The sequence below is a fragment of the Marmota monax genome, unplaced genomic scaffold, assembly GCF_021218885.2.
Source record: "Marmota monax isolate L192 unplaced genomic scaffold, Marmota_monax_Labrador192_F-V1.1 WCK01_AAM20220418_F8-fsc00013, whole genome shotgun sequence".
NCBI lineage: Eukaryota > Metazoa > Chordata > Mammalia > Rodentia > Sciuridae > Marmota > Marmota monax.
Genome location: NW_026692202.1, coordinates 8750828 through 8763553, shown reverse-complemented (window position 1 = coordinate 8763553; position 12726 = coordinate 8750828).

Sequence of the window (12726 nt, the reverse complement as noted above, 5' to 3'; positions counted from 1 at the left end):
GGTAAATATGAAATGGTGTTTCCTATTTGAGTTGGTGAACTCAGTAAAGCAGAATGCTATCTCCAATTTGAGTGGGCAACATTCAATACATCAAGGATCTGAATAAAACAAAGGCAGAGGGAGGAAGACCCTCTCCTTTTCAAAAATTCTGTCTTAGTGTTAACCAGGGTATCTTTCTCATTCTCTCCTACATTGAACTGGGATTTATATCATCATCTTCTCTGATTCTCAGGCCTTTGGGGTTTGAATGGAATTGTACCTCTGTCTCTCCTGGGTCTTTCTTTCTGCTTGTTTTGAGCTACATTGATCCTCTCTGCCTTCTGACTCAGACTTATATTTGAATTTTACCACTGACTTTCTTTCTTCTTAGGCCTTTGGTCTTAGACTGGAAGTTTACCATTGTCTGTCCTGACTCCAAATAGCCCGGTTTCCATAATAATGTGAGCCAATTCCTTTACATGGGTTCTGTTTCTTAGAGAATCCTATACTAATGTAGATCTTAATAGACATTTCTGCAAAGAAAGTACACACATAGCCAATATGCACACAAAAATAACATCACTATTGCTTTAGTCAGTATTTTGCCAAGGTGATCAAAAGATCCAAAAAGAACAATTTTGGTGAATTAAAAATGTATTTGGCACTCACAATTTCAGTCACACTCAGCTGACTTGGATGCTTTGCCCATGGTGAGGCAGAACATCATGGCAGAAAGGGGTGTGGTAGAGAAAAACAGCTGAGAACATTACAATAAGGAAGTAGAAAATGAGAGAGAGAGAGAGAGAGAGATTTCCTCTCACCAGGAACAAAATATGAACCCCCAAAGTATACCCCCAATGACCTATCTTCTCCAGCCATAACCTGCCTGACAACAGTTACCACTCAACTCTTCTCTATCAGCAGATTAATGCACTGATTAAGTTAAAACTCTCATAACTCAATTATTCCATCTCTAAAATTTCTTGCATTGTCTCATACATGAACTTCTGTGGGACACCTCATATCTAAACCATAACACTAGTTTTCAGGTAAAGGCAATCAAATGAGATTCTATTTCTTGTCCACAAGAATAAAAGAGTGGGCAGAATAAAACAGTCATATAATACATGTTTGAAGATTTGGAGAAATTGGAACCCTCATACACTGCTAGTTACAATAAAAAATTAAGCAGTTGCTTTGCAAAACAGTTTGGCTATTCCTCGAGAAGTGAAACAGAGTTAACATGTCTCAGTAATTCCATTTATAAGGGTATATTCAGGAGAAATGAAAACATATATCCACATACAGACTTGTACATGAATGTTCATAACAGTATCATTCAAAGTAACCAAAAATGAAAGCAACTCAAATGTCTATCAACTGATGGATGGGCTAGTGTAATAATAAAAATTGTTCATCAATAAAAGGCAATAAAAATACTAATACATGATACAACATACTTATATAGTACTAGTGATGGGGGTGATGGAGATAGAAGTAGCTGGGCATAGAATTTATTATTTTAATCATGGAAATATTCTAAAATTAGACTGTAGTGATGATTATACAACTGTAAATATAAAATGTTTTCATTCATATCAATCAATTAATTTTATAATATATATATATATATATATATATATATATATATATATAAAATCTTAAAAAATATTCAGTTTGTTTTTGTTTTTGTTTTGTAGTACTTGGGATTTGAATCCAGAGCTTTGTGCATGCTAGGCAAGTACTCTACCACTGAGCTATATCGTTAGCCCCTCAGATTTTTTTGTATGTAGTAGTTTTCCATGATCTATTATTTATTCAATTTAATATTTTCCATTTTATTCTGAAATTTCCTTCATAAACCTTTTGTCGATTTTTTTTAACACTCATCTTCAAATAGACAATGTATAATACTTACCACTGACTTTTTATCTACTTGTGTGCTGGCCAAATTCTCTTCTCAGTTTATGCCTAGATATCAGGTTAATATACACTACTATAATAAAAGTGTAGTGAATGTGTTGATGCCCTGCTCAGAAAATCTTTCTTAGGCATATATATCCATCCCCAGACATTGAGTTTTGGCTGCTAAGGACTCCCAGATGCTCCTTTCTGTGAAGAATTATCACTTGAGTGCAGTTGCCACACCTAGGAGGTTACCTAGTCACACTACCTGAAGGATGACCAGTGGCCACTTATATACCAAAATATAGCCACTGCATCTCAAGGTAAGACCCACACTGTGTTGCAAGTCATGTTTTTGAGCTCCCCGTGGGACCAGACTGATGCTTAACTTTCTTTTCCTGCCCAGTTCTATTTCCCTCATTCCTCTGATGGTACTTCATAAACCAATCACTGCAAATAATTTGGAATATGATATCTAATAGTTCTTGATCCTCATAAATTATAGCCTATGATTCCAACCACCTAAGAGAGATTGACTCTATTTTCTTAGTGCTAGCTTGAAAAATCTGGGAGAAAACCTTGAGTGGCTGGCTTAAGTTAGCTACCTTTTCCTGGATCAATCATCTATGGCATGTGGTTGGGGACTGGTCTGTCTATCTATTCATCTGTCATCACCTATTAATCAATTATTTATATCTATACTTGCTAGGGTCTCATGATTCCAAATATCATTTATATCCCAAATATTCCAGCTGTAACCTGGACCCAAATCTGGGATATTATGTCCATATTTCTACTTCAATATCTAATGATGCGTTGGGGTAGGCTAGGTTTCCATCAACCCCCACATCTCAGTGGAAGATATGTTTATTTGCTGGTGCAAAGTCAGCTGTTGGTTTGGAAGATTCTCCAGGGCAGCTGCATTACTGAAGTTCACAACCCATGATGCAGAACTGATCCCATAGTGCCAGAGAGCTGTGAGGTCATGGGGAAGTATAATTCCACAGTATTTTCAGGAGAGGAGAACTAGATATCAGTGAGCAATATAATTCTCTTTCAAAAAGAGTGACTAACTTAGTGATTTCTATTCTTAAAAATTGTTTCTCATCTTTGCTATATCAATAATCACAATAAATGAGTTTCTCAGTTCAGTTTCTCAAGCTAAAAATGTTTTCATCATCCTTAGTTCCCTCGAAACCCACTTGAAACCCATTTGTACAAGGACATGGTTGTGTCAGCTGGCTCTAATAGTATATCAAAAAGAAAGACAAAAGAAGTTTGTTGAAATGTTCTATATAAAAGGAGTCTAAAGCAACATGGAAAATAAATGAACTGGATTGTTTAAAGGACATTACCGGCTTACTGACAAGACTGAAATACAAATAATTTTAAGCCTGGTGCCGTGGTACACGTCTGTAATCCTAATGGCTTGGGAGGTTGAGGCAAGAGGATTGAGAGTTCAAAGCCAGCCTCAGCCACTTAGTGAGGCCCTAAGCAACTCATCAAGACCCTGTATCTAAATACAATGTAAAGAAAGGGCTGGAGATGTGGCTCAGTGGTTGAGCACCCATGAGTTCAATCCCCAGTACACTCTCACCAAAAAAAAAAAAAAAAAAAAAAAAAAAAAATATATATATATATATATATATATATATATATGTATATATAATCAATGTTAAATTTAATGAAGTTATTAATTGTACTATAGTCATGTAAGAGATGATCCTATTCTTAGGAAATATGGAAATATGAATTGAATAATTTAGAAATAAAGGCTCATGGTGTGTATTGAATGTAACTTACCTTCCAATAATGTAAAGAACCACAAGTGCACATATATATATTTAGGGAGATAAATATAAATGATAAATTAGATAGAATATAATATTAGTGACAGGTAAAATTGGGTGAATGGTATATCTATAGTTAGCTACATTGATATAGCTATGTATAGCTATACAGATATAACACAAGAATCTGAGCATACCTTACCATTTAGCACAAAATGACCTTCCTCAGTCTCCCATTGTCACCAACCTGATTCCGGTCTTGCTCATCTCATAAGAGAGTGAGTCTTTGAAAATGTAATTTAATTAAGATCATGTCACTCCAAGCTCTTCCCCCATCTATCACATGTGTAATAAAATCCAAAGACCTCTGTCTACAACCGTGTCTTTCCCCTTGGTTATCTTCTGTTACCTCCTACACTCACCTCCTCCCTCCCTCACTTTGCTCCAATCATCCTGTCTTCTTGCTATTGTTGAATATATCAAGCATGTTCATGTCTTAGAGTTACTACCCCAAATTTATATTCATTAAAACTCAAATTTTTTCTAGTATGATTGACATAAAAATCTTGGATGCTATTTTTTTAAAAATTTAGCATTTTGCTATAAGATTAAAAAACAATAAAGCATAAAAATAAATGAAAATCTAGGTCATAGCTAGAGGCAAACTAATATAGTGGCAATGAATCTGAAGCTGTAGACAATAAAAGTAATAATTTTCATATCAAAATCTTATTTTAGTTTAAACTGCTACAAATTTTAGTACTATTATAAAAATGCCTTTACATCATCTAAAAGAACTGATGTTCTTATGGGAAAAGTCCATATTTTTAATAAGCATTTTTATTTCCTTATAATGAAAAGAGTCTATCCATATATTCAATCTTGTGCTATTATATTTATTATTTGTTGAAAGAATAAATGTTTTCTCAAAGGAAACAAATTATATATATGAATAGCAAAATAGTCATATCTGAATGTTTCCATTGAATGTGTATTAATTTAACAAATTGTACATGTAAGCAGGGCTTTATCAGACTGATACTAAAAACTCAAGGGAAGAGAATCCACTTTTAAGGAATAAAGTAAGTGAACGCACAATTAGAATTTAATTTTGTTCAAGATTTAAGTATATTCAAATTAGAAACTAAAAATAATCTAACAGAAAGCAGAAGGCCAAAAAATAAGTCTTTTGGTGTTCACTGCAGGAATACTGAGAAGTAGTTACCAATTTCAAACCCCAAATGTAAAAATAATTCTTAGCTATTTCAGGAGGATGGGAAAGGAGGGAGTTGAGAAATAGGTGCAATTAGGAAGTCTTGGATAGCAAACCTGGAACTCACTCTATTCTAATCTATTTTGAATGATGTTTTTCATTTATCATGTCCATCATGGTTGGACGTTTTTTGATTTTTAAACATACGTGAAATTATAGCTTCATTTACAAAAGATATGATGTTCTTTGAAATGCTTTATTTTAAAAGTGCCAAAGTTGAACAGCTGAGCATTTTTAAGGTAATGGCTCTGTGAAATAGAGTACATGTTTTGTGAGCTTCTGTACCCATCTCAATAAATTAAAAGTTAAATATAAAAATATATGTAGGCTATACATTTCGTTTTAAGAAATATGATTAATTTCTCAAGGAATATTATAATACTCAAAATAAAATGTATTTAACCATTTATCTTTCCCTAAATCATACTTTTTGTTTTCCCATATTCTCTAGCATTTTTGCACAGATGGCTACAAAAATTTTACCTACTTGTAGTCAGAAGTTTAGATTTATTTTTAATGTAAGAATTTGTTTACCTGGCTTCTTAGCATTTTAAAATATCAATTTAATCAGTATCATATGACATGTACTGAATGTCAATAATTAAATATTTTATCATTTTTGAATAATTAGGGGTATGCATAGGAACTCTTAAAAACATGAGTTTTGTCTGTGCAGTTTGGATTAATTACAAGTTTAAGCCCAGTAAGTCAAAAGAGTTGGTTACCAAAGCAGGATTAAGAATTCTACAGAGGACCATTAAATCAAAGGAAAAAGGTATATTGAATATCATATTTTTTATTTAGTAAAATAGAAAATATTTAATTATTTAAAAATTCAGAACAGGAAAAGCAAACATTATTCCATAATTATGAAAAATACCCCAAAGTATACTTTGGCTATATAAAAGTTTTGAGCAGTTAAAAACAATAGCAATGATAACAAAAGAGAGACAGGCAGGAGAAGGGTTGAGAGAGACACATGAGAAAATGGGTATGCTGGAAGAGAGACATTCATATGGATGAGTACTATGCTGTTTTTTCAAATTTTCACATCCATTATCCATAGATTTTGAACTATTTGATTTCTGAGAACATTTAAAAATTTTGTTTATTTTTTATTTGTTCTTTTTAGTTATGCATGACAGTAGACTGTATTATACATATATGGAGTACAACTTCTTGTTCTTCTGGTTGTACATGACGTGGAATTACATTGGTCGTGTATTCATATATGAACATAGGAACGTGATGTTTGATTCATTCTACTATCCTTTCTCTTCCTATTTCCCCTCCCTTACCTTCATTCTGCTTTGTCTAATCCCAAATGCTTTTATTCTTCCCTACCCCTCCCCTTCTTGTGAGTTAGCATTCTCATTATCAGAGACAATATTAGGCATTTAGTTTTTGGAATTGAATTATTTCACTTAGTATGATATTCTTTTTCCCATCTGTTTCCTGGCAAAGGCCATAATTTCATTTCTCTTTATAGCTGAGTAATATTCCAATGTATATATGCCACATTTTTTTTATCAATTTATCTGTTGAAGGTCACCTGTTCTGATTCCATAGTTTAGCTATTGAACTGCTATAAACATTAATGTGGCTGAGTCACTGTAGTCTGCTGATTTTAAATCCTTTAGATATATGACAAAGAGTGGGATAACTGGGTCAAATGGTGGTTTCATTCCAAGTTTGTTGAGGAATCTCCTTACTGTTTTCCAGAGTGGTTGCATCAATTCTCAGTCCCACCAGAATGTATGAGGGTACCTTCCCCCCCCACCCCCGCAGCCTTGTCAACATTTATTGTTACTTGAATTCTTGATAAATGCCATTCTGACTGGTGTGAGATGGAATCTCAGTGTAGTTTTAATTTGCATTTCTCTGCTAGAGATGTTGAACATTTTCTCACATATTTGTTGACTGATCATATTTCTTCTTTTGTGAAATGCCTGTTCAGTTTCTTTGCCCATTTATTTATTGGGTTATTTGTTTTTGTGGTGTTAAGTTTTTTGAGTTCTTTATATATCTTGTTCTCAGAACATTTTAATCTTTGGGTCAAGAGAATGGGGGAGGGGGCTGTACGTAATTGAGTTGACTGGCATCCCTTTGACCTTGCAACTAGTGCTTTTGCCTGATATGTCATCTGGTTCCCTTGAGCCTGAATCTCTGTCTTGCTTCTAAGACACAGTATGCTTGTTTCTATGCAGCCATGCTTCTTTCTTTTTTTTAATCATTCATCCTATATAAGTAGATTTCTCTTATCAGCTTGTCGATCTTCTGAATGATGAGTAGACATCTAGTTCTTTTGTTATTATGTTTTGAATGACCACTGGAGAATTTATCTCTTATTGAATTTTTCTGAAACTGTAACAGACACTGACTTTTGCTGACCACATCTGGATTGCTGAGGTTCCAGTCCACTTACCTGCCTTGCCTATGGATGGATATTTATTCAGTGTTTAGTTGTAGGTCTTTTCAGTCTGGTCTATCTCACTACCAAGAAAAACCTAGGGACAGACCAAGAAAACCCTGCATATAGTAGTATTTGAACTTTTAATTATCCTAAATATTTTTAAAATGTTCAACAGACAAATTTTTCAAACCACTTTTAATGATGATTTGTGAGATCAACCTTATTCTTTGGTAGAAACTCAGGTGCAAAACCTCCAAGACTGGATAGGGTAGTTCAATAACTAATTATAAATTCTATACAAATGGTTTTCTACAAATACTAAGAATCAATGGAAGATTAAGGTAAGCCATGTATGAGGAAAGAATAAAAGATATAAACTCTAAAGGGCTGATTTGGAGACCTAGACCCTCTTGTTCACTATGACACTGAACAAGACAATTAACATCCCTGTGCCTCAGTTTCTACATTAGTCAATTAGTGATAATAACCTCTAAGGAGTTGAAGCGTATTAAATTGAATAATATAGTGTAAATGATGGTATCTAACATATAGTGGATCCATTATAAATGTTTTTTAATAGCGTATTTATGTATATTTATTTAAGGCAAGACTCCTTCTATGTACAAACCTTATGAAATAGTTTCAGGCATAGCTGGGGCACATTCTAATCTTACAGGTTTTGCCCTAGGGGATCATTAATTTATGACTGAATATTTTTTAGCCTCTCAAAAGCAAATTCCTCATAGTCAAGGTGCTCACCATCTAGTGAATTTGGGTTGGGGAAAATCCTAAAATTTAGGATTAGGAAGCATGGACAAACCATCCCTTGAATAATGTTACTTGTAAATGCTTACAGTATTATTTTGGATTAAATAACAAATGAGATTCAAAAAGTTGATATTAGCTGCATGATCTTGTTTGTTGTAGGCATGAAATCATGCAGAGACATGAAAGGAAGCAAGAAAGATTCAAGTTGCCAGGTATTGATTGTTCTGATTGAGAATGGAAAATGAGAACTCCTGGGAGGAACAATTTTCTACATCTTATTTGTTAGTCAAAGAGGCCAAAGGAATACCTCTATTTCTGTTCATTTATTTAGCAAATGCTTCTAAATACCAACTTTCTGATCTGTTTTGTGTTATGTTTCAGGAACTCAAAAGTATAATCTTATCTCTTATGGGATGGTGTGTCTAACTGGAAGACACCTAAAAAAATCAGAACAACACAAGGTGTTAATCAAGATATGTACAAAGCTGGGTGTGGTGGTGCTTGCCTGCAATTCCAGAGACTGGGGAGGCTGAGGCAAAAGGATCTCAAGTTTGAGGGCAGCCTCACTAAATTAGCAAGTCCCTAAGCAACTTAGTGAGATCCTGTCTCACAAAATGAGAAAAGCTGGGGATATAGCACAGTGATAAAGCATTCCTGGGTTCAGTTCCCAGTACAAAAAAAAAAAGAGAGATAGAGATGTACGAAGACAGTGGAATCAGTGAAAGTGATGAAGAACAAGCAGTCAACTTTATCTGGGTAAAAAAGGGTATTCAGGGTCTTAAAAAATAATCTTAGGTTATCAGATATCTAAGAATTTGTTAGACTTCTAAAACATAAGCAGTATCATAGTGTGCAAAAAAAAATTCCATTGGTAGGAACAACATATAATATTACAGAAACAAAGGAAAGGGTTTGGAGACAGAGAGTTAATTTGAGGGCTTCAGTAGTTTGACTGAAAGTTCAGCAAACAATGGCTCAAAAGGTGGCCTATTTTAGTAAATAATGTTTTACTGAAAAATTGACAAACTCATTAGTTTAGGTATTATTTAGCTGCTTTCAAGCTATAACAGCAAAAGTGAGTAGCGGCAAAATACATGTACAGTGTATTTATGATATGGTCCCTCACAGGAAAAGTGTGCTGGATGCTAGTCTGAGTAATGAAGGATAAAGACCTGAGCAAAGGAAGTAGTATGCCTTGGAGAAAAAGATTTGTGAAACATTTTGGAGAGTCCTTTTTTTCCCCCAAAGAATATGTCTTTTTTATTGCCTTTTTGCTTTTTATTACTACATATCCCTATAAAAGTAAGAGACATTTATATAAAAGTAAGAGACATTTATTGTAAACAATTTAACAATTTAAATATTGTAATATGTAAAAACAGACAGTAAAATATTCAACCAATAGCTAAATGTATAAAGAAAAAGTGTGTTCCTCAGAGGCAACTATTATTAACAGCTTAAAGTATAGTTTTTTCCAGACTTTTTCATGAAAATATATTTATTTGTATTCATATGTTTTGTTTTATAAATGGTGTTATGATTTAGATATGAGGTATCCCCCAAAAGCTCATGTGAGAGAAAATACAAGAAAGTTCAAAGTGAAATTATTGGGTTATGAGAACCTAATCAATTCATTAATCCGCTGATAAGCTTAACTGGGTGGTAACTGTAGGCAGGTAGAATGTGGCTGGAGAAGGTGTGTTATTGGGGCATCCATTTGGGGTATATATTTTGTCCTTGATGAGAGGAGAAATCTCTCTCTCTGCTTCCTGGTGGCCATGTTCTGAGTCACTTTCCTCCACCACACCCTCCTGCCATGATGTTTGCCTCACCTTGGGCCCTGAACAACAGAGTTGGCAATCTATGGACTGAGAACTCTGAAATGGCAAACCCCAAAATAAACTTTTCCTGTTCTAATTGTTCTTGCCAGGTCTTTTGTTCTCAGTGGCAAAAAAGCTGACTAAAACAAAAGGGATAGTTTTATACAGAGTATTCTATAGTCCATATTTATCACTTAACAGTACAGATGTTTCCTGACTTAAAATGATATGACCTATGATTTTTTTTACATTATAATGGAGAAAGGCCATATACATCCAATAGAAGTCACAATGTAAATTTTGAATTTTGATCTTTTCTCATTCTGTCCATATGCAAAATAATACTCTCTCCTGATGGGGAGCAGAGGCAATGAGCTGCAGCTCCCAGTGAGTCACACAATCACTGGTGGAAAACTGCAGTAAGCAGTCATTTTATAGATAACATGCCTAAGCCTCAGCTCTGGAAGGAATTAAAACTCTTTAGCTTCATTCCACCTAGAAATGCCAGAAAATATTATCATATGGAATGCCCTTGATTTGGGCCATCTCAGTAATCTGTGTAGTGGGATCACTGTGAGCTGAAGGCTGCTAACACCCCCCCCCCCCCCACACACACACCCCACTGCCCCATGCACACTACTCACAACTGTGAGGTGGAGCAGAACAGAGAACATGACACCGACAGGGAGTGCAGCATCTAGAGAGCAGTGTATGCTCCAGAAAATCCCTGCCATTGCATAATCTGCAGCCACCAGCTGCAGCTATGCACAAAGACATGAGCCTAGCCATCGTTTGCCCAGCTGTGGGACAACTTGCATTTGTGCTTCTGGAGCCATGCCTTTACTGCCCTGTGACTCTTCTGTCAACCTGATGCACCCCTGTAGTCTGTGTACCCCTAAATCCACACGGGTAATCTCAAAACTGTTTTGATTGCTTTGGAAAAATGAAGCATTTCTACAGGTGTACACAAAAGTCTGCAGTGCCAATTGGGGAGATTCCTTGTCACCAGCCACCAAAGCTCAGAGGATGTCTACTCCAACCCTTTAGAGAACTCTTAGGTGTTTGGACATACCAAGAAACAACAAGAACATCCTAGGTTTGGACCTGAGGTGGTTGGAATGAGGTCTGTGTGGATAGAGAGATGTCAAAACCTGAGTTCTGCACAGTTTTTGAAGCGGAATATTGAACTAGGCCAGAAGGAAAGCAAAATATACAGCTCCCTGACACAGCAAGGAGAAAGCAAAGCACATGGATTAGAACATGCAGACTGTAATGAAGAATAACATTTAGAAACAGAATGCACAAGAGCTCTGGACAACATTAAAAGGGCTCATCAGTTTTGGTGAAGGAGAGGAAATACAGATTAATGACATAGAAAACTTATTTAGTGAAATAATAACAGAACACTTCCTGAATCTTCTAAATGAGATGGACATGCCAGTGTTGAATGCATGTAGAACTCCAAACACACAGAATCAGAAATGAACCCCTCTATGACATTATAGTTAAAATGCCAAAAATTCAGAATAAAGAAAGAATTTTAAAAGTTGCAAGAGAGAAGCACCAGCTCATTTATAAAGTCAAACCAATTAGAAAAACAGATTTCTTAGCAGAGACTCTAAAAGCCAGGAGGGTGTAGAATGATGTATTTCCAGCTCTTAAAGAAAATAACAGCTGAACTAAATTACTGTATCCAGCAAAGTTATTGTTCAGAATCAAAGAAAAAATAAAAACCTCCCAAACTAAAAAATAAACTAGAAGTTCCTCTCGAAAACTTCTAAAACTGATAAATAAAATCAGCAAAATAGCAGGATATAAAATCAACAAGAAAAATCAATAACTGTTCTATAAATCAATAATGACACTGCTGAAAAGAAACAAGGAAAACCATTTAATTCAGAATTGGCTCAAAACAATAAAATACCTAGGAATTAAATCAACTAGGGTGGTGAAAGATTTCTACAATTAAAACTGTAGAACACTAAATAAAGAAATTGAGAAGACCACTATACAATGGAAAGAATTTACATGTTCTTGAATAGGCAGAATTAATATTGTCAAAGTGGCCACATCACCAAAGTGATCTATGATTGAGTAAAAATACTCATCAAAATACCAATAATGCTGTTGCCGCACTGCCAGCTACCACTGCACCACCCACCACTCCATCTCTGAACGCGGCCACCGCCATTGTAGCCATCTCTGGATGCAGCAGCCTCCATCTCAGGACACAGGCCAGGGCCTGGAAGTCTATTATCAAGATGCCTGTGGGTTTGGTTACACCTGAGGTCTTCCTGCTGAATGTGTTAATAGCCACCATCTGCTGCAGAGGCAGGAAAGAGATTGGATCTCCCAAGCTCCACAAGTCCTGAACACACAGGGATGGCTCTGGCGAGTTGGAGGGTTGGAAGAGAGTGTGGGGGCATCTTGTGTTTGGTTTACCCAGCCAACTGATCTGGCACTTACTGGGTTCCCAGGGCCTAATTGGACCAGAACTCACTGGACCCTGGCACCAGCCAAAACTCTGACTCCCTCCCCAAACTGGTATCAACCAATACCCTGGTCCCACTAGGTCTAGCATCAGTCCGGCACCCAGCAGGGCCCTGTGGTTCCCCAAACCCCAGTCTCCCAACCCCTCCCTAGCCACCAAACAGGGTCAGCACTCCCAGCTATGTGGGTGGCCTGTAGCTCTCAGTCCCTGGTCCTGATCTGCTTGATACAGAAAAGCTTTCCATGACAGGTGCATAGGTCCTGGCACTCAGCCCTCAGGATCTCCTG